Consider the following 22,826-nt stretch of genomic DNA (forward strand, 5'->3'; position numbering starts at 1 on the left):
CGTGTTGTTTCATGGTTGAGAAAGCATTTTGTATTACAAACTGAACTAAATTGGATTCATTGCGTATTACTATTTACAGCTCTAACGCAGGGTAATTAAAAAGGGTATAGAGGAGAAGTTGTGCCACTGTATTAGTCGGCTCATTGTCTTTAATTTAGATTAAAATCTGTTGTGTGTATGCATTGAAATTAGTTCTGTCTTTCTATAATTAATTTGCTCTGCTCTTCTCAACTTTAAATTCATGGGTATCTCTCCTGTGATATTATTTCTAGCAGCTTTACATCGTCTCCCACACAAGCCGATGTCTGGCCAAGTCTGAGGTCCAGCGGTTTGGACTGTTGCAGCTGTGGCTGAAATTTTCTAATTGTGAGCCATAATGGAATAGTGGGAGGGATTGCTGCTGATGGCTTCTGTAACCGAGACACTCTGTGGGTGAGCGGCTGTTGTGGAATTGAGATTATTTCAGTCTGCAGTAATGGTCCTCCTCTGATTCCTCTCCTCCTCCTCCTCCTCCTGTCATCTCTGACTCCGCTCATTAGCTCACTGTTAGAGGACAAAGACTTGCCCGGTCATCATGCTTGATGTTCAAGCGTTGCCACGGTGACTGTGAGTCCAGCCTTTGTTGCTATCAATCAAAATGGCAACCTGTAGATGTCGCTAACCCCCCGCTGGGCATGCAGAGACATTCAGATGCATTATGCTGATTATAAACAGCCATAATTTTGAGTGCTTCGTTAGGCCCTCGGGTCCTGCAGGGTCTTTGCTCGCTGTATTTAGCTCTCTCATATTGAAAAATGCATTTGTTTGTGTCCCATTAATTTATGATGCAGCAATAAAAAAATGTTTTCATTTGCTCTCTTTCTTCTCTTGCTAAGTGACAGTCAATACGCAGGCAGTGGTTTAATTTTCTCAGTTGCTCTTTTTTCTCTCCCTCTCTTTCTCCCTTTGCAGCAGCAGTCCTGCAGTTAGTCAGTTTTGAAATATATTAGTGAAAGCTGGCTTCCTTTTGACAGTTTGACAGCTCAGATTTTCATGAGCCTCCAATAAAAAGCAAGTCATTGTTCCTGGAATAACTGCTGTGAGAATATTGTTCTTCTCAGGCAGATAACAATGCCATTCATACAGCTGAGCCTTGACTTGATAACATACATATTGATCACTGTCACTTATCTGGCAATTGCCTCGGCGCCCCCATATAGATGAATTACTCGCAGACTGTGGCTTCTTGGTGTATATATTCATACTGACGCTGTGCTTTACAGCAAGCTGTCTATGAGCAGCACCTTTAACAACTTGGGTGCTGGGGATGTTTATGATTTAATCGATTAAAATCATTCAGTAAGGCAGATGATAAAGGACATGCATGTAAGAGATCTAAACTGTATATGAAAAAATGAAGCTCAGTGTGGTAGACCATGCTCAGAACTGCCAGATAATTCAAAAATAATAAAAGATAGGGATTGTAAGTATCTCTCGGCCATGAACTTTTCCTATGACAGCACCTACCTAATGCTCAAAGCAGCCGTGCCTTTAATTATGCACAACATTAAGCCTTAATACTATTTAAATGAGTGAGCTATAGAAAAAAATCTGTCTCTGCTCAGTGGTTCTGAAGGTGAGAATTAGCTATAGAGACCACAACATTTTTCTGTACCAGGCTGTAAACATGTTTATTTCTGCTGTAAAGCTTCAACATGGACGTCTGTGGGGATTGACTCACTTTTAGAGGCAGCCTCAAGTGGACATTTGAGGAACTGCAGTTTTTGAGACCTTTGCATTCTGCCTTCATTTTTAAGCCCAGAGGTTGCTGAAGAGTGCATTCAAATGTGTGCTCATTTTTTGTCTGTTGCAGCAAAGATTCATACAACTCAGCTGGCTCATTATACAGCTGACAATGTAGAAATTAAAGCTGTAGAAATTTGTTTGGTTTGCTCAGATATTCAGATGCGCAGAGTAAGTGTTCCAAACTACATAAACATATTTACATGTAAGTCTTATGGAACATTTGATAACGGCATTATCTTCATTTTATAAAATAGCATGCTTCTGACATTTTAGAAACGTAGCTGAGAAGCCAAGCTTGACTCAGTTGTGAAAAACATACAGACATTCATACATTTGAGGAACTGCAGTTTCCGGCACCTTGGTGTTGACTGCATTTTTCAAAGCCAGAGGTCCTGCTTGGTCAGGAAATGTATTATAAGTCTGCTCTAGTATCTGCTTCTTCCTCCAGGTGGAGCCTCTTACTGTTTAATAAGATGGAATTACAGGTGTGTTTAGCTGATAAAAGGGGTGCACCTGCCTGCCATTGTGTTGATGAACTCTGCAGGCTAAGTTTGTGAAAAAGGTTTTGCTAACTGTCTAAAGTAAGATTTCCAAATGGTAACTCAGGCTGGAAACTGGGTGTGTCAGTAAAGACGCTGCTAACATTTAGTAGCAGCAAGACTCTGATTCCAAACTTCCAGCAACATTCAAGATAAAGTGATTTAAGTGTCTCAGTGAAGCTCCGTTCTGAGTTTAATGTTTTTTAGAGGTTGCACTAAATACTGACAGATTGCCTGGGCTGATAAAGCTGCTACAACAATATTTAAGCAGCTGTTTGCAGCAGCTGGAATAACTACAGTGAACAAGTCACTGCGTCTTGTAGATCAGCCATGAGGATTATTGTGATAGCAAATCGCTGTTAACAGATTAGTAATATTATAGTTTCAAAACTGTGTATTCCATCTGACGCTAATTTTCCTATGTCTTGTATTGTTTTTTACTGTTTTTAATGTGTATGTTGTGTACATATGAAAATGTTTGGTTGTATGGTGTCCTTCAGTGCTGAGAAAGGCCCTTTCAAATAAAATGGATAATTATATTCTTCTTCTTATTATTATTATTGTTATTATTATTATTGTTAAGAATGCAGCTCGTCAGCTGTGCTCAATACTTTGGATTTTGTCGGGCTGATTGCTGAACAGCAGTTTTAAAAGAGGTCATTATTTGTTGCTATTTAATTTATAATTCAATGACTCGCTGTTTACTTCATCTGTGCAATTAAGCTGGTTTTGCAGCCAACGTTAAGTATTAGTGGTCAAAATAGTTCTATGAGAACATGAAAAAAAACTTGTCTTTCATTTTAGCAGTTGATTGACATTGTTTAAAAGTTGCATCCCCAGTAGGTGCCATTCACATTTTTTAATCTTTGTTGTCTTGTTGTGATTGTCACTTAAAAACAATCTCTCCATTCATGCCCAGAAGGCAGCGAAAATTAATGAGAGGATTTTGAAAACATTTTCCTGCAGTTGCTCTGGAGGCAGCCAGTGAGTCGGAGTCATTTGTTCCTGTGCACTGTGTGGACTCAATCAAGACGAGGGAGAGCAGGAGGAAATAATGACGACAAAGATTTCATTTGGTCTTTGCTCTCCAACAGAAAACATACATTCTAAAAACGGACACTGAATCTACAAGGACCATATATGCTTTTCTTTCCTGCGCTGAGCTTCCACACGGCTGCCTTTGAGGTGGCTGTTTTCATGTGTCCGGTAAAAAAAAAAAAAACGCTGTTACAGCACAAGGGCTTTGATTGTCGCAACCGTTGCTCGCTGTGACAATTAACATCTGGACAGAGCCGAGCAGAAACCCCACACGGAGGCAGGGACTGGAGCTTTCATGGTGTTTTCAAAGTCAGTCAACTCGCTGTCAACACCAAGCTGCTATCAAATATGGTCCAACCACATCAGAAGTATATTCCTGTGCTAAAAAATACCTGTTATATTGTCTGTCTTAAATTATTCATCAGGTTTTGATATTTGAGGTTCCTGCACCCAGACCTGCTTCAATCCAATAGATGCTGATTTTAATTTGTCAAAAATGCGAACATGAAGCTTCTGAGAAAGAGCTCACATCACTCCTACACAGACGACTAAAAATGCTCCACGTTAGCTTTAATTTAATTACAAATGTGGGCCTACAAAGGGCACACTGCAGATTTTACTTGTTTAATCATAAAACAATAATAAACCGGGCTTACAGTAACATTGAGAAAAGTTTAACTTCCAGCACTGTAGAACACTAGCTACTAAAATTAATGTATTTCAGCCTTTTTTTGTCTCCATATGCACTGTTTTATGCGACTGCTTGTTTCCATGAACCTCTACACTGGAGGTGGAGAGTTCAAAGACAGGCAGACCTATAAAGGCACAATAGAAACAGAAATGCTAGGTTGAAATAAGGCCAAAATGCCAGTTAAAGACAATACCAATACAACATTTATCAGAATAAGAAGCTGTCAAAGCAGCCCAAATGATCAGAATTTCAACTTTTCGAGTTGCTTTTACTTTTGTTAGGAACAATCGAGGCTAAAAATTGGGATATTTCATCAAATATTATCCATATCTATGTGTCTCATTTAAATAAAAATCAAAAATAAAATGTTTGCAGTAATTACACTCTGTAAAAAACTAAAAAAGTACATTCCTTAGTGCAACCGTGAAGCCATTAATTAGTGACTCTTCTGCAACCAACAGTCACCTGACAAAAATTCTGAGAGCTTTCGGCTGAACTGCCAGCAGTGTTTCCACGGAGCAGAGAGGAGACAAGCACGAAAACAAATTAGAAACGTTAAAATCTCTAAAATGTTTTGAGCCAACATTTTTCCCCCAGTATTTGTAAAACCTGAGGGCACTTAAAAATATTTTACATGTTGATTTCCTTTTTTAAAATTTTTGTGAAATGAAGAATCAAAGAAATTCAACTTTTGTTTTTCTTTTTTTTTTTTATATGCTATGACTATCTGGTCATAGCAACCATAGCATGCTTGGTCTGTTTCCATATCAGTGCAGGACTTTATATTGCAGTTAACCTCTTGACGCCTATTGTCACAACATTTAGAACCTAATTCACAACATACCACTTTCATTCAGACTGCAGCTGAGATAGTGTATCCATTCCCCCAATGCCGGTTTGTGCGTATTCAATACGTACCTCGGAACCTTTTGCAAGTACTGGTTTCTTGTAGGACCAGTCGGAGTGGACCTAATTATTATGTATCTGTTATTATTGCTATATATATCTATGTATTTATGTGTAATAGATAAATTAACAGTCTCCACTTATTTTAGCATCAGGTGGAAAGCAAAAACACACACAAATAAGTTTTTTATTTAATTGTAAATAAATTCAGGTGTCAAGGGGTTAAAAATGAGCCGACAGTGAGGACAAATGTGACAGGAGCAAATGAAATGCCCAGAAACTGCCTGGAGTTCAGAAGATTCACCTACCAAAAACTAACCCTTGGAAACCAGTGTGGTGACGGTTTGAGTGTTTTTATAAAATAAATAAATAAATAAATAAATAAAATAAAATTATGCTTAGTAAAATGACCAAAAAAACCAAAAACAATACTAACATGAGATAGTAAAACAAAGTCAAATTTAAATAGCAGCAGTACTGTATTTCTGTCTCATTGTGGGTATAAAATTAATCAAAATGTATGAACTATTCCTCAACACTGTTTAGAAAAAGATTATCTTAGATAAACGCTGCACCAGCCCTTTTACAATAAACTCCATTAATAAACACACAATTACTGCACACATCAAGCACTGTACTGCTACTGCAGCTTGGATAATAGGATGTCTCTAAACTGGGATAAGGACTTATCCTGGTTTCTGAAATCAGGATATTTTTTAATGCTTTTTTGCCATTAAGATAATTCTATGACAAAGTGAAACTGACTCATCAGTATCATCAGTTAGTATGAGTACGTGATGCTGTCAGAATAATATCACAACCAGGGAAGAAATCAGACTTCTAGAGTTTCAGTAACCTGCTTTCTTTGATTTTTGTGGATGACTTTACAATATGCTGTGCAGCTGTGGAGTTCAGTACATTATCTGAAGTGGAAAGTATATTGCAATACAGAGTAGAATGTTTTTCGTGTAAGTTATTGTCTCTAAATGTGATATCGATATCATCTGTATTTTCACATTCTGCAGTGAAGCTGCAAGGATTGATTTTGTTGGCGTATTTTTTTCATCTTGGAGGAATAAAGGGCTGCTCACAAGCAAGACGCTGAACCAAAAGAGAAAAATCTTCATAGTGAGAAAAAGTCGGCACACTGCTGAGCTTCCACTGTATTTTATTAGTAATTGCCATCCTGCATTTTAATCAATGGGATCTTCAGCCACGAGTGGTGGAGCTGTGTTAACAATGACAATCTTATACCGAAGATCAGGTCAGAAAAAGAAATCTTACTGCAAAGACAACGAAGAAGACACAATAAAGGACAAAAAAATAATAAATTATAATAATCTCTTTTGTCTGCACTTGACACTGTGTTTTGAGACTTGTCTTCAGCTCGGTTTTCTTTTCATCTCCACTTTAGCCAGCGTCCTATAATTTCATGCCTGTTTAGAAAGCTGCTGCCTTTGACATGATAATTGTTACTCGAGATAACAGTTGCTTTGAGCCCTTTGTTGTTCCTTTGGTGCATTACGAATAATTCTGAAATCAATAAGGGGCCTTTCGCTGTCATGAGTGCTGAAATGTTGACCCTGTCATGAAGCTGCAGGATCTCTGTGGACCTCATACTGTAGGTTTTTGGCTCTTCAAATCTCAATCTGGAGGCGATGGTGTGTTTGCTGTGCTCAGAGTGGAATCTGCAAACACAGTTGATTAAACAGTGCTTCCTCTTTGAATGTGGGCCCTCTACTGCTTTCGCTGTCTAACTTGTATTGCTTTTATGCACGTGTCTGGCTTTATTGTCTGCCTGTATTACACCGCTGTTGTTCCTTTTGTTTATGGAGCACTTTGTAACCTCAGCATGGACACGTGTTGTAAAATAAATAAAGTCTGACTTCGATTTATTCTCTTGGACGTCACGTTATGCTGCTGCCGCTTTCACATCTTTAAGCTTTGATGCTGCAGATTTGCAGCCTGTAAATAAACATTTGCTTACAGTAGGTGTGCGCACATGCATCCGTCACTCACAACATGAAAAGAGGCTCCACATAAAAGGATTAAGCCTTTGCTTCAGTCCAACTTTTGGGATTTTTGTGCTGCATGCTGCTGTCTGTGAAGTGCCTCACCCCCCTGTGAACCTTGTGGGCTTGGGCAGATCTGAACTCTGTCACTCACCTCATTGTTGTGAAGACAAAAACTTCCGCACACACACACACACACACACACACACCTGCACAACCCCAAGAAGGGCTATTTTCACTGCTGCTAGCTTAGACATTTCTGTGAAGGACCTGCATATGAATGGACTGACTGCTGTTTCCCCCCCAGTCATGAGTATATGAGCTTACACAAAGTGAAGATCTCTCACCTCACGGTCAGTATCTGTCTGCTGGTGCCCACTCACAAAGGCAGTCAACATATACAGCAAATTCAGAAACAGGAGCTGCATCTCATTTACCTGGACTGCAGAAAGACACAGATATTTATTAGATACGGGCCTTCAAGAACAGTATCGGCACAAATCTAAGCCTGATCATTTCTTTACCTTTGTTTACATCAGTTGTCACACAAAAGGAGTAAATTTGATCAATTTTCTTAATAAATGCAGCTTTATCAATTAATAATCAATAAACAACCAATTTATTATACATATTGAGGAGGCTAGTTATGTATTCTGTGGTGGTATTACCATATTAAGCCACAGGCACATGATGCAGGCCACAAAAGAAGCTTTTACATAAAACACTGAAATGTAGAAATACAGTCCTAGCTAATATCTGCTTCAATGTGCTGGCTAAATCAGAGGTCCACTGCTGTCCAAAGACACCTGAGACCCTCTTTGGTCTTTAATTAAGCCCCTCAGAACTCATTTCTGTGTATCAAAGTTGCACATTTAGAAGTTTGGGGTTTTTTTTTCATGCCAGTAATCTCTTCATGCCCTCAAATTTCTTGTTGCAAGAACCTGATTTGTCTTTTTAAATTAAGAGGGATATAGGAGTTATCTGCCAATTTTTTACTTAATACGATGTTAAATGATGTTTTTGGATTCCTATTACCTCTGCAGTGTGTGTGTCACGTTTTACTGCTTCATATGTTTAAGGTTGAGCTAAATTGAACTATTTTGTATATATTTATTACAGCATTGTTCATAGTGTCTTGAGATCACCAGATGTTTGTGGCATTATATTCTTGTTAGAACCACAAATCTTTAAAAAGCCAACTTTTCATGAAAAACAGTTTGTCAGCTCTGTGATTAAGCATTTTCCACCTAATCTATAGTTGTTATTAATGATTTATTTATCTTAACTATTCGAAGGATTTTCCCAACTCATTTAAGAAAACTTAATCTGTCAGTTTTTCACAAACATTCAAAAACATGATTTTCACTGTAATCTGGAAATTAACTAAACCTGACTGCTAAATGTGCAGTACCAGTCAGAAATTTGGACACACCATCTCATTCAATGCTTTTTATTTATTTATATTATTTTTTACATTGTATATTAATACTGAAGATTAACACTTTTTTGTTTACAACATCATTCCATATGTATTCTTTTATAGTTTTGATGTCTTCAGTATTATTCTACAATGTAGAAAACAATTAAATAAAAACCATTGAATGAGAAAGTGTGTCCAAAATTTTGACTTGTAGTGTAGTTAAAAGCTCAATATTTCATATTTCTCTGAGATCGAGTACACCTAAGTGGAGCTGTATTCAAGTGAAGTACTTGAGTAAATTTATTTCACCACTGATCAGCACCAATCCTTGAGAGACGACAAGTTGAATTAATTCTGTTCAGCTTTGTTGGAAAAAATGAGATTCTTAGTGAAGGTTGAGTGTCAGTGTAAATGCTTTGTGGTATTGTTAAATTAAAATTACATGGGCATCATTTCTGATGCATATTGGTAGAGCTGCAGTTAAAAAATTCATCGTCCAGATTCATTAACATCAGTGTCAGTAACTCATTGTTATTAGGGTGTTATTTACTCTGTAATTAAGCCAAATATGGCAATTTTAGTGAACGTTTTTAGATCTCACTCTGGTCTAGTGATGGGGACAAGATTACTTACTGTATTTGAAAATTCTCTGAAGTCTCATCGATCTAGAGAGCCCAAGGTTTTTCATTTTGGTCTTACAGTTGCAGAACTATAGCTGATTAAAATGTAGTATTCTTTTGTGGCAGTACTTTCAAAAAATAGCCTTGGGGCAAACATAATAGTGGAAAAAGACATTAATATTTCTGTATATAACTGAAAACACAAATGTTTCCTCATTTTAATCCACATATTTTTGTAGACTAACAAAACACTGCATGCAAATCCCATACTTTGGCTTTTAAGGCTTGTGAAAACACCACAATCTAATCATTTCAGATAAGAGAAGTAACCACAAGTTTCTGTAGAAATTGATCAACTCAGGAGGTTTGTTCTATTTCATAACTCTCCCAGGTTTCCCTGATTCATAGAGTCCAAGGTTGCTTATTTTAGCCGTAAAGTGGTGAGCTTTTACTGCCTGAATTTTAAGTCAGAATTTTAAATACTAGCATTGGGCCTGAAGGATTAATATGAAGCATCTTCAGGATTCCTGAGTTTTATTTACAGTTGCTTGACAATAAAATGGCAAAGTAGAAGTTAATTAACCTGTGACAGTATCTCCCCTGGCCTTTAATGCAGTAATTATGGTTATTATAGAGAATGGAACGATTGCAGCTGTGGAATATACTCTGGCTCCACAAGCTCTAAAAGATGAACAAAACCTGTTTTCTCCACACGTCAGAAAATGTATTGTAGATTAGCTGTAGTACCTGGTTGTTCCACCAGATGGAGTGTCTTACTGTTTGATACTGTAGAGACCAGAAGAGGCGTCACTCAGACTATGGGCAGCTCATGCTGGCAAGCAGAGAGTACCAGTACTGTGGGGGTTTAGCTAGCAATGGGCACCATGACAAAGACTTCTGTGGCTCTTAATGACCTCCGACCACACCTCATGTGTTTGATACAAGGTGGGTTCAACTAGGGCAGCATTTCTACATCCCAAAGGGTTAAAGTCACCTTTGCTACCTAAATCCTGTGTCTGTGAATTACAACAGCAACATCAGCACAACAAATATGTTCATTGTGATCAATTTTTGTTGTAGAAAAGTCCATTGCATTTTTTAAAATTTCTAAATTTTAAATTATAGACCTTTGTGTTGGTTTTATTGTCTGATGTTCTGTTTGTTCTTGTCCTGTTCTTTGTTGATGCTGCTCTTTGTGCCTTTGCCCCTCGGGGATAAATGAAGTGTTTGAATTGAATTGAATTGTCCTGATTGTTGATTAAGAATATTTCTAGAAATGTGCCATACCACATAATGGCCACTTTTACTTATGACACCAGTACATTTTGAGGGTGATACTTTTGTACTTTGTCTTGCATGGCTATTTCTGCATTGTGATATTAGTACTTTTACTAGAATACAAGGCCTTCTTCTCCTTCTGATTTTTAGGCAACTGTCAGCTATTAAAATGTCTGAAAATGGTTGAGATCTGTGGCTTTAGACACAGGGGTCCCGTCTGTCTGTCTGTTTGTCTGTCTGTCTGTCTGTCTGTCTGTCGATATAGATGAGTAGTGGTGAAAGTTTTGGAACTTGGTAAAAATGGGACGTTCTGTTGAAATTAAGGGCAATTATCAAAATAAAGACAAAAGAAAACACTATATATTATTTGTTCAGGGGGACTTTGCTTTTATTTGGCTGTATCTGCCAACTCAATTGATTTGAAAGTCAGCCAATATTTAAAAACTGGCTTTTATTTGACAATTTCCAACATGTGATAAACACACAAAGCCCCATGTACTTCACACACTCTTAAAAGTGTCCCTCTCCCTTGCTCTTTCTGTCTCTGCTCAGCACTCTCCATCCTGTCCACTGTATATATAATTGCTTTGAGTCATTAATAACCTATTAATATTGATGCATGTTATTTAAATGTCCGGGTTAACGACTCGGCGGACCTCATTAAGACTTGATGGGGTCAAACTGGGCCTGCAGTCCCACCACAGAGTGCCTGATTACACTTTTAATAGACTGTGGCTTTGATTTAGTAGGCTGTCCTCACAACGCCCGGTCCACAAAGATATGTTTTAATTGTTAGTGATACTTTAAAGAAGGGCAAGTGGCTCTGTAAGCTTGCAGGTGTCACCAGTTAATTGACTGCGCTCTGAAACCCCCACAAACAGCAATCATAGCTTAGCAGCTGTAATTATAGGCGCTGCAGGCCTGTCAAGCTCTGGACACATGTTGACCTCTGAGTTCGTGTAGCTCTAGTAAGAGACATCCTCAGTGAGCAAAGAGTTTGGAGGGTGATGTCTCCTTAATTGCTTTATCAAAGCCAAAATCGTGAGAGCAAAAGTGCAAGGAGCGGATTAAATAGCGGTCGCACTACAAAAAAATAATCACTTTGCGGTGCTGGAATTAGAAGGCCCGTCCTGCTCTTTGTGCGATTTGAGCAAGTTTACACTCCAGAGGCTTCATTAATAAAAATGTTCTTCGATTTATACTTAGTTCTCCGTTCATTCCCAAAGGTGTGCTTATATTCACAAAAGATGCTGAGTATAAAAAAAACCTTGGTTAACCCTCGAAACCACCGGCAGTTTCTGAGCTATTTTTCTTTGTTCCTGTCATATTTTTCTTCACTGTGGGCTCATTTTTTCACTGCCAGAACAACCATGAAGAAGGGGAAAAAACTCAGAAATGTCTTCTGTGCGGTATGACAGTTATAATGCCATTGATCATTAAAAAAAGGAGAGAAAATTCTTTGATCATTCAGGTTGTAAAAATTTTAAAAACCTGCAGTGTGCCAACGGATGTTATCCAAACTGGAAAGTACAGGTTGCTTTGTATACTACATACATTTGTCTAGTGACATTTTTAAAGCTGCTACAAACTTTCACACAACTCTGCACATTAATTCTGGAAAGATGTTTCACCATGCTGAATGTATCTTCCAACAACTTGCTTCTTCGTATACGATTTTTGAGCCACGTCGCATTTGTTTTATTGCTTAAATATGTTCTACTTCCCTCTTAGTTTCTCCAAAAATGTCTTTTTTTTTTTTTTTGTTAAAAAGAATCCAATGTGAATAGTTTATTTTTGGTGAACTTTTTGAATGAGACAAGAGTATAAAGTATAAAAACAAAATGTTTCCAATAAAATATCACAATTTTAAGCTTAGATTTGATTGTTTTTTCAGACTGAAATGCAGGTCACAAGTGGTGAGTTCAAGGACCATCAGAAAGCTGAAAATCCAACAGTTCTCTGTTTTTACAATAACTCTGCCTCAAATATATTGTGTATTTTTAGTGATTTTTAAAAATAACTTGCCTTTTAAACTTTCCAAAGGCTATTTTTTTAAGAATCCCGTTTGTGTCCCAGTACAAAGTATATCAAATGCTGTTCTGCCAAAAAATACTCAGATGTCCTACTATGCAGGTACTTCAAAAACTTCTCGGCGTCGCCAGAAAATATCACAGGTAAAAGACTGTTCTGTAATTCGGTCTGGAAAACAAACCAAATCTAGGCTTAAAAGCATAATTTTTCCTCCAAAACCCTGTCTATTTTACATTTTATTCTACGTCTCATTCAAAAATGTGACAAAAATAAATAGATATATATAAATAATAAATTCTGCATTCCTTAATCCGCTGAGAAGTCATGAAATAGTATGTCTCAATTGTATGATACTGTAAAACATTAAATACTTTATTGAAGGCCGCTGCAGTAAGTATTTTAAGTAAAAATTAAAAGTATACAATTCAGAAAGCAGCCTATTTTTTTTTTTTTGCAGTATCTGGGCAAGATGTTATGATCTTTCTTTGATAACTGATGAATTATGTGTCACCTGCAATTCGATCCAGAAAATCAGCCAGATCCAGGCTTAAAATCGTGACATTTCCTCAAAAAATGAATAAATAAATGTGTTTGCACCAGATTCTGTAAGAATCAACAATTCTGCGCACCTTAGTACAGCTAATGAGTCGTGACGATCGGGGCAGCAGCAGTACAAACTTTGTGTAAAAAGCAAAGAGTATTCAGAATTCAGCCTGTGTTTGCAGTACCTGGGGGAGAAGCTGTGATCTTCCTTTGCTGGCTGATAAAATTTGCCGGAGACATTTGTCAGTTTAGAAACACGAGTGACTGCCAGCAAGAAATGGGATGATTGAAATGCTTTTGTCTTTGTCTATATATTAACAATTTTGCGAACAAAATCCAAACCACAGCCGAGCGTTCGTTTGTAGCTCCACAGCTCCTGTACTTGGCTCTAACAGGGTAAAAGTTTGGTAGTAAAGCAGCCAGTGGGGATGTTTTCAAAAAGGGCTGCTCGCTACTGTTGACTCACTCACTCATTTATATGTCTCATTCTGCAACCCTCCCACTCCAAGCAGGACAAAGTCGAGGCGCATTTCAGTTCAGCTTCGGCAGAGTGTCATCAGAGAGAGCAGCGAAAAAGCTCAAGGTCTTCTGCGACTTTCATCTTTGTCTGTGTCTCCCTTCTGTTTTATCATCCCCTCCTCCTTACTACTTCCCCCCCAGTCTCAGCAACACTGTCACACAATCACGTACTTTTTTTTTTTTTTTTAAAGTTTTCTTCTTGTTTTCGGTCTTTTTGACCTTTATCTCTCCTGTAGTCAGCTATGTTTTCCACTTTTGTCTTGTTCTCTCTGTCCTCAGCCCTCCCCTGTCTCACTGTCTGTCTCCTACTCTTTTTCCTTTGCTATTCTACTGTGTCTGACCAGTGGCACAGAAATGGTGCTTGAGGCTCAGCAGACCCCGGGTGGCACCAGTCCTGTGGTGCATGTTAAGGCAGCTGTATTTCCCATCAGCCCCAAAGTGAGTGTTTCTCTTTTTCCTTTTTTTTTGTTCCTTCTGCAGCCCTGCCTCCGTCGCCCGTCCCACAGAGGGCTTTTCAGGGCTCCCATAAATCATTTCTCCCTCACAGACTTGCTGCGAGTTCGGGCCAGTTCACTTAAATGAATAATTAGGCCCCAAACAGCACCAGCAGCAGCAGCAGCACCTCCACCCAATTAAGAGCTCAACCATAAAGAATTGGTTTACAACCCACATTTGGGATCCTAAAAATGCCCCCTCATTCTTTTTCCTCCTTTTTTTTTATGTTTTGAAAGTTCTAATTCAGATGTCGTGAGGACAGTGAGAAAGTTATTTACATTTCTCTGCCACTGTGGTCATCAGAAAGCTCCATGTTAAGTCTTGGGTTTTCACAGGTCAGCTGAATATCTGGAGGAGTATCTGCGTTAAGCGTCACGTTACTTTCGAGGCGTTTCGAATGTAAAGCGCAGCCATGTGTCCAGAGGATGAAGCATTCTGAGCTGGATTCTTTGATAATTTATAGCCGAGCTTAATTAAATGTGGACCCACAGCACTGTGGGCAGCGGTTTAGTTAAACAGGCTGCATGGAGATGGTTGCAATGTTAATATGGAGTGAGCACCATTTAGGCCTCCACTGAGCAAAAAATTAAGCTTGAGATTTGCAAAGCTGGCATTTAAATTTTTATATGTTTGATTAATTTGTGTATAAGGCATAAACAAAAATGCAATACAGAAGTATAGAAGGACAATTCAAATAAGTAAAAATACAAATAAAATGAAAGGAGAAAAGGAAGAAATATCTAAATATTTTTTCAGTTTTATGTTATAATGAGATTTAAATATGTAAGTTTTTTTTTGCATACTGGATACATGCAAGTCATTTAGGACACTATATTTTTGAATAGATTTTCTACATTGTGTGCTACAAATATTTTTATTACCTCGCTCTACTTGTTCAGTACATTTTAGTGTCTGTCTCTGAATCATTATTGTACCGAAAGTGTTTTATGTTGAGTGTTTGATGCTGTAGTTAATGAAGCTAAAGGCAAATTCCAATATTAAAAACACAAATAAAATGAGAAAGGAAAAAAGAGAGAAATATATAAATATTTATCTATTCTTTTATATTGACATTTTAGAAATGCAAGTCATTTTGGACACAAATTTTTTACGTGATAGATTTTCTACATTTCTGCACATTGCATATTTTCTGTTCTGTATGTTTTGCATAGGACATAAACACATTGTTGTCACCTCCTTCTCAGTCTGAAGTACATTTTAGTTTCCAACTTCTGTAAATAGTGTTTGTGCAATTCAAATATTTTAGTTTTACTTTAATTATTCTGTTGTTGCCTTCATTGTCCTGTTATCTTTTAATTTATTCTGGCTAGTTTAAATAATCTTATATATGTGTGTGTGTGTGTGTGTGTGCGCGCGTGTGTGTGTGTGCGTGCGTGCGTGCGTGTAATAGCATAATGCATGTGTGGCTACCGAGTGTTAATTTCAGTTAACAGGGATGAAATAGGAACCAGAGTTTCATTGTATCTGTGTGTATAATGACAGTAATAGTTCATCCAGTCATTCCTTTGCTTTGCTGGACCTTGTGGTGGGGTCATATTAGTTACACAGTGTCAAATAGAAAGCAGTTCTCTTGATGTCTGTCTGCATAAAAATGACTGAATCACAGCAAGTGACACAGATTTAAGTCTTTATCTTCCGACTGACACAAACAGAATTCAGATTCTGACAACAAATGACACAAAGTCATAAATTATTGACTGAAGACAGAATTAAAGTCCTTTTTCTTTGTTCCTCTGCTCCGTTGTTGTATTGTGTAGCAGAGGACACTAGCGTGACACTAATTTCCACAATAATTGGAAAACAAACTCAGAAAAAAGTGTCAGAAAACCAATTTGCTGTGCTGTAACGTGAGACTAACAGGTTGTGCGAGTGATTTAATGAACTTTGCATTCTTCCAGGGACGGTTTGTAAAAAATGTATTCATCAAAGTCGGAACGCTTTTATCGACATCCTTCACACATTATTCTGATAGTTATTCTGGTATTATTTGCTATTCTCTGGCTTCCCTTTGAGTGTTCACTCGGCGCCACATGCATACTGATGCAGAGTAATTACAGCACAGTGCTGCCATGCAAAAGTGGAATTTGTGAACGCTTTTAAATAAATGCTGTGCAGTCGATTCATAGCACCTTGATGTATTTTACAATAAAGATTTGCAGCTTTAATCTGAGCTGCTTGCACATGCACACCTGGTTTCTCTACTCGCCTCTTTCTGATTGTCTTTTTAACGTTAAGAAACAGAATAGAGTACAATTAAAGAGAGACTGGATGAAACGGCGCTACAACAACGCTGGCTGCCATGGTGATGAGCACACAGCGACCGAGCAGAGCCAAATGGCAGCTGTGGTTCTCCTGCTGCCCAACAGAAACCACTTCGCTAAGCTGCAATTCAACTCACCGTCAATTTGTTTTGTCAGACTGTGGCATCGATGCCAATGTGGAGGACGAGCCAGAAAACTGTGCTGAGATTTGATCCTAAAACTGGGGCTTAAATAAATGACGGCTGATTATCACAGGATCATCTGTGGAGTCTTAAGCCATTCGTGAAATGTGCCACTTCGTATCACCAGGAGCCTGTTTAAACACATGCGGCTGCCACTGTACAAAGAGCCACAGCTCAGTGACTCTGCAGCAGCCGCCGGCAGCATGAGGTGCCTTCAATTACCTGCATTTGTGATCACAGCGCACCAGTTGTCATGTTTTGTTGTCTAACAGGCTTTAAACTGCATCTGTGTCCATGAAAACTTGCAGTCAGGCACCAGCTACATGCACACGGACAATTCAGTTGTTTTTTTTTTTTTCAGTGTCAAATCATCTTTTGGCCTTTGGTTTGGTGGCAGAAGGCTCAGATGAGGTCATTAGTAAGCCAGCAGTGCACTGTGAGTTTGGCTTACAGGAAAAGACAGAGGGGCATTATCTGCTGCCCTGTTTACTAGAATCACCTGAAGATCAGATATGACCGAGAAATCCACCTTATCAACCAAAAAACAGACTTCTGTATATTTCAACCTGCCGTATTTCCCATTAATGTGGCTGCTAACTTCGCCTCAATGTTTTTGAGATTCAGGAAAAAAAGGAGTTACACAGAGTTTTCTGTACAATTTTCACATGAACGCCTTTAAACATTTGTTTTCAGTCTGACTTAAGTTTAATACAGAAATTAGCGAACTGGAACAGACATTTTACTTAACGAGTGTCTTGCTCTTCTTCTTTTTGGACACATTTTGAGTCATTCTGGATGAGTTATAAGTTGTAATTTCCACAACTGGAATTTTTCCCACTCATGGACACTTAGCGATTTTTCCCAGTTTCCAGAAGGATGCTGTCTTTTAGGACGTCCTGCTGTCTGTTAGGATGTGCTGTTGTCTTTCGGCCTCCATCCGTCTTTCATTTGATTCAGCTCCTCATCTGTGGACTTCACAAGTTTCAAATATATCAAAAAGATTTTAACCCATTATGGACTAGTTGGTTTAATTTTAAACATTTTTTATATCATTTGGGACAAACGGAGACATTTCAAACAATTTTTTAATAATTTTGGACTTGTTCAAAGGTATTTAATTAGTTGTTCCACAGCTAATAAATTGTTCAGAAGGACCCTAATGTGTACAAAATTATCAAAGAATTGTCCAAAATGACTTGAAACTGTCCATAATGGCTGAAAATCTTTCTGGAATGACTTGAAACTTGTCCAAACCGACTCAGAATTCTTTCAAAATGAGAAAATTTACGCGTGTCCATGAATGAGAGGAATCCCAACAAAAAATAATGAATATTCAGCTCTGACAAACATTCTGGAGATGCTGTTTCATCTCCCCAACATCAGGTGGAAAAAAAAACATCAAGACTGGCTGGACGAACACTCAGCTCTCCATAATGTCAGCAAAAACAGAGTTTTAATTTCTGTGTTTTCCTTCAGTCCACTCATAAACAAACATTTAAAATGATTCATGTAAAAATGTGCTTTCTTTGCAAGCTACAGGAAGCTCAGGCTAAACAATGGAAGCTAAGAGTACAAAGTTATAATGACACTTAGGGCCACAACAGCAACATTAATGGTAAATGCAGCAGGTTAAAATAAACCAGAGTTGTTCTTTAAGCATGAGATCTGTTCCCTGAAAGCATCATAACTGAAAATGCTTTTAGAACCACTTGGGGATTAAAGAGTGTCTCCTGATAAGAGGTGAAGAGCATCTGACGAAGCGTCAAACATTGCAAGAGGAATATTTTTAATGCATTCCAGTAAATTAAGATGAATATGTCCAAGTCATATTTCTCCTAACTTTTTAATGTGTTTACCTTATCCGTTTTGTTTATGTGTCATATTTTTGGGTTTATTTTCTTTTGACCATACACACATTTACAGTGTGTCCAGATCAGCTCGTTCTCATTATGAGAGCATTAAATCCTGCTGATTTGTCCAAGTTGTTGTCAGAGTAGGGCTGGTCCGAATAGCAGTTTCTGGCCTCCAGATGTTTGGGCCCAATTAATGACGAATATCCAAATATTCGGTTCGTCGGCCATTGGGGGTGAAGCGCATTTTCGAGATCTTTGATCTTGCTTCTCAGGGTGTTTGTCATCGGAGTCTGACAGCATTAGTATAGCATTAGCATGGATATCTTCCGAGTATTGGGATCTCAAAATTAATATTCGGATACCACCAGAACGACCGAATATTCGGATATTCGGGTCCAGCCCTATCTCAGAGATATGCACAAATTGTCACCCACAGCAATATTTGACAGTGATGGAGTCAAAAGAGTCTAATGTCCTATGACTGACTCTTGTGGAACTCCACACATTATATTTTGATCTTTGCAACTTGACACTTAAACTAACCCACTGCATTAAATGTGATGGTAAGGTGTCCAGATGAAGCAGCGTAAAACCGGGCTCCTCCAAACTAGTTTCAAATATGTTTTAGTGGCAGCAGAGTAGCTAAAGCTGTCTGGCTGCTTCTTCAGCAAACACCTAAGTGAAGGGAATGCTAGAAATAATAATAGTGCTATACCATTGATTTCTGTAGGGAAATCATATCCTCCTTCAAGGTGACGGTTTACTTGGTGCTAGGGGACAAACATATAAAGGATCCCCACTAAACAGTTAAGTAGCTGGAAATGACTCTCTGAAGCCTCTGTGAAATAGAACAAACAGTAAAGAAGAGGATCACTAATTACTGGGCCTTTCTGTAATCCTGGTTTTATGGCCAGAAACATTCAGCAGACAAGCAGAGAACTTAGTGTCAGCAGGCTGGTGTGATGCTGAGCCCAGGCCAGAGTCAGGTAGAACCAGCTGGACTAAAACCGAACTGATCTCCACAGTGCATAAAGGAACCTGCTGGCCTCTTTCTGCACAAATGGCACCAGCAGGGTTATAATTTTAATGGACTGCAAAGACAGACAACATTAAATGGGCGTCCACATCATTAGGGGCGAAATGTCCCTTTAACAACCTGCTGTATAATGTAAGGGATTCAGAATAGCAGACCTGTGAGGAGGAAGACAGTAGGTGCTACGAGATCAAAATACAGAAAAGACCCAAATTCAAATCACCTGAAAATTAAACCAGATACTTCCCTTTGTAGCAGAATAAAACACTGGGTCCAGACTGTTAATATCATCATAAAGATTACTAGAATGTGAACGGACTCAAAAACACCTGCACCCGCTCATGAAACTTTACTTCAAAGGTACAATTGAACATAATTATGGAAATATTATAGCTGCAAATCACTGTCTGCAATCTAAAGATACAGTGGAGTAAATACTAAATCTTTTCTGTTGTATTTGTTAGCAGCCGGTTCAAATCTGCATGCATGTTTGCGCATGTGAGTCCTTCCCTTTGAAACTGTTGGCCCTCCACTCATTTATAAACAGATTGTACAACTGGACTAATGGTTCTAGCTGGACTTTTTTTCTTGACAGTATTTCTAGCTGTAAATGAAAGTGCAGGAGGTGTAGCTGTTTGTTTTGGTCTGAAATGCCGCTGCTCTTCTGACATCCAGTTGTTCTGAAATATATATTCGGTGTTTTTATTTTCATTAACCAGTGCTGCCATATTCTTTAAAAACGTACTATAAAAACAACAGCATGAAGAAATTAAAACATTCAAAAATATATATTTCTTGCAAAAGACATCAGTTTGCGAACTCAAGTGAAAAACAGACAAAAAGCACCTTCACTTTATCTTTTTTTTTCCCTTCCTGCAGGCAGAGAAACAACAGAGCTGAACATGTTGGAGTCCGAGTGCGGGGAAAGGAGTGAAAGGTTGGTCGATGAGCTGCAGAACACGAGTGGAAAAACAGCAAAGAAAAAATGAGAAAGCCCTACGAGGTAAGTGCTTCGGCCCCCGAGGAGGAGACCTTGAACTGTGCAAGAAAGTGAGACAACTGAGAAGGAAGGAAGTCAGGAGAAGACAGAACATGCAGAGCCGAGTATCACTTCGATGTGTGTTCTGGTAGCGTTGTGTTTCTGCCATGTGGAGCTGCGTGACCTTCACTCTGGGCGATCAGCAGCTGTCGGAGCGGCTCCATGACATGTGGCAAAAGATCGTAAAAATCTGATGAGCTGACTCACGGGCAACTTAGGTAGAAAATCTGACAATCAATGAGCCAGCTGACCTTTCTTTTTCCTCACCTGCCATCATTTGTCTGGCTTCTAATAGAAACTGACACATGGAAGATTAAATCCTCATTACGAGCTTGAACGTGCTGCTAAAGATGTCCGGTTGACTTGTGCTTTCTTTGAGAATCTGTAATCTGATTTTAGGTAGTGAACCTGCAGACTAATCTTGACAGAAGAGAGTTTGCTGTTATTTGTTTTCTCGAATATTGATCGATATTTTTGTGCCGGCACTGCCAGGATACCAAATATTTGGCCCATGAAAAGTAATTGAAAGCTTTCTGTGTTATTGCTTTCTATTTAATCACCACCTTTCCACCCACAAACACAAGCCGCCCCACTGCAGGTGCGTGTGTCAGATTTAATCACACTTCTATTTCCGGTAAATTTTCAAATCTTTGGGAGGAATTACATCGCACGCCTCCTCTTGTTGCTAGGCTGCTGACGGCTCTCTGTCACATTTCAAGATTTACTTTGTTACTTCGGTCTCATTTGCAGTCAAGGTGTCGTTCCCTAAACTGTGAGCACAAACTCTTAGATTTCTCCAGCCACAGAAGCGCCACACAGCATCACAACAGCCGAAGCACACAGGAGACATTAGTTTTAGAGAGCGAGCACATGATGAAAGAGACGACCTGCTGGCGGGAGGAAGTTGGCCCACCTTGGATAATAGCAGCAGATTGAATCGCCATACTTGGTCAGCCTCTGAGCCATCTGCTGGTGCCATGGGAGTCTGGTGAATAGACCCCCTGCTGGACCGGGCCCAGCCCAGGCCCGGCCTGGCCTCTGTTCAGGTGGCTGCTACATATGCTGTCATCTCTGAACCGGTGCCCAATTACACTTCATCTGATGTGTTTACTGCCTGAAACAAAGCACAGTTTGATTCAGTGCCGTTTGAAGCAGGGATATGAAGGGAAATTGAGGGTGAAGGATGATACAGAAAGTTTGCTGAGACGAGTGCAGTGAGACTGAAGGGACTCTGACGTGGGAGGAGCCTGTAGAGCTGGACCTGCCAGGGTTTGTTACTTTCATTTCAATGAGGACAAATCACACGGAAGTGGAAAACAAAAGTTTATTGCAGAATCATGAGCATATTATATCCATGCCGTCATAGAGTGGACTCCTGGGTGAAGGTGGAGATGCAAACAGGACCCTGTGGAGTTCAGATTCTGGTGGTGGTGGAGCAACGTTAGCAGATGGCTGAAGGGGACTGACTGAGATGCCCTCAACAACCCAGATGACATGGCCATGGGGAGCAGGAATGCACCAACAGCAACCTGGAAAGAAAAGTGACAGAACTGCAATAAATTCATAAGAACTGCATGTTGAGGTTGATTGGCTAGGAGGTCACAGGCCAATTACATCATTCGACGAGTGTTGTGACATTGAGATAAAAGTGACGTTCTTATGTCACTGAACTATGAAGTTGCTTTCTAATCTTTTCAGTTTGAGAGCGTTATTTCTTCAATTTACATACAGAATCACTGTTTGTCTGCAATGTGGAAGTAGATTATCATTAATTTTGATGTTAATCAGTTTTTAATGTTCTCTTAATGATCAGTAGCTTATATTTTTAGTCATTTTTAGACAAACTGATCTCTTATATGTTCAGAGTTGCAGGCGGACTGCTGCTTATAGTGATGTGAAATGTGTCACAAGAGTCAAAAATAGAGATCTCACTTCTTGTCAGGTTTGGAGTGCCAGTCTGAAGAGGCTCTTTGAAGAAATAGTCATGTATTGGGTTAAAATACCATCTTTTCATTACATGTTTGAAGCCTCTCCTCCATTTTTTGGGTTACCAGGATGACAAGTCCTGCCCCATCTAATGTACGATGGTTTGGCTGAAAAGGAGCAACAGTGAAGCAGTAAAAGAAATGGAAAACATATGTTGATTCGAAATGTATTTGTGATGACAAATGCAATTCAGTACAACATATGTTTACCCTTAAAATGTAAGTAGAAATACAGTTTAGTTGTATAAGAACATAATTTTGTGGAGAGTGAGTTGTAAGTGAGCAGAATAGAGCAACAGTTTCAGCTTATATTCACTGAGAGGAATGGAATTACAAGGTCATAAACAGATCTTCCTTTTTGAATTTACCATCTTTCAAAGGCAAAATTACCAAGGGCTTTACAATAAAACACATTATGAAGTAAACTGGCAAGCAAATTCAAAGTTTAAATTTAAATAAAGACACCAACTGCTGTCCATTTGGAAAGAGCCAATTGATAAAAGTTTAAAGAAGAGATGGAAAAGGTCACACTGATTTTGCTTGCCTCACATTCTCTAGCAGGGAGTTTCACAAAG

At 38.8% G+C, this 22,826-nt stretch overlaps 1 long non-coding RNA gene across 1 annotated transcript in view; it reads left to right on the forward strand.

Annotated features, from left to right (window-relative positions):
- Window positions 1–22,826, forward strand: part of LOC111576870 (uncharacterized) — a 128,395-nt gene that overhangs the window by 48,608 nt on the left and 56,961 nt on the right. Inside the window, exon 3 of the long non-coding RNA XR_008601328.1 lies at window positions 20,107–20,230. This is a non-coding gene — a long non-coding RNA (uncharacterized LOC111576870). The remainder of the gene's footprint in view (window positions 1–20,106; window positions 20,231–22,826) is intronic.

The sequence above is a fragment of the Amphiprion ocellaris genome, chromosome 4, assembly GCF_022539595.1.
Source record: "Amphiprion ocellaris isolate individual 3 ecotype Okinawa chromosome 4, ASM2253959v1, whole genome shotgun sequence".
In the NCBI taxonomy this organism is placed as follows: Eukaryota; Metazoa; Chordata; class Actinopteri; family Pomacentridae; genus Amphiprion; species Amphiprion ocellaris.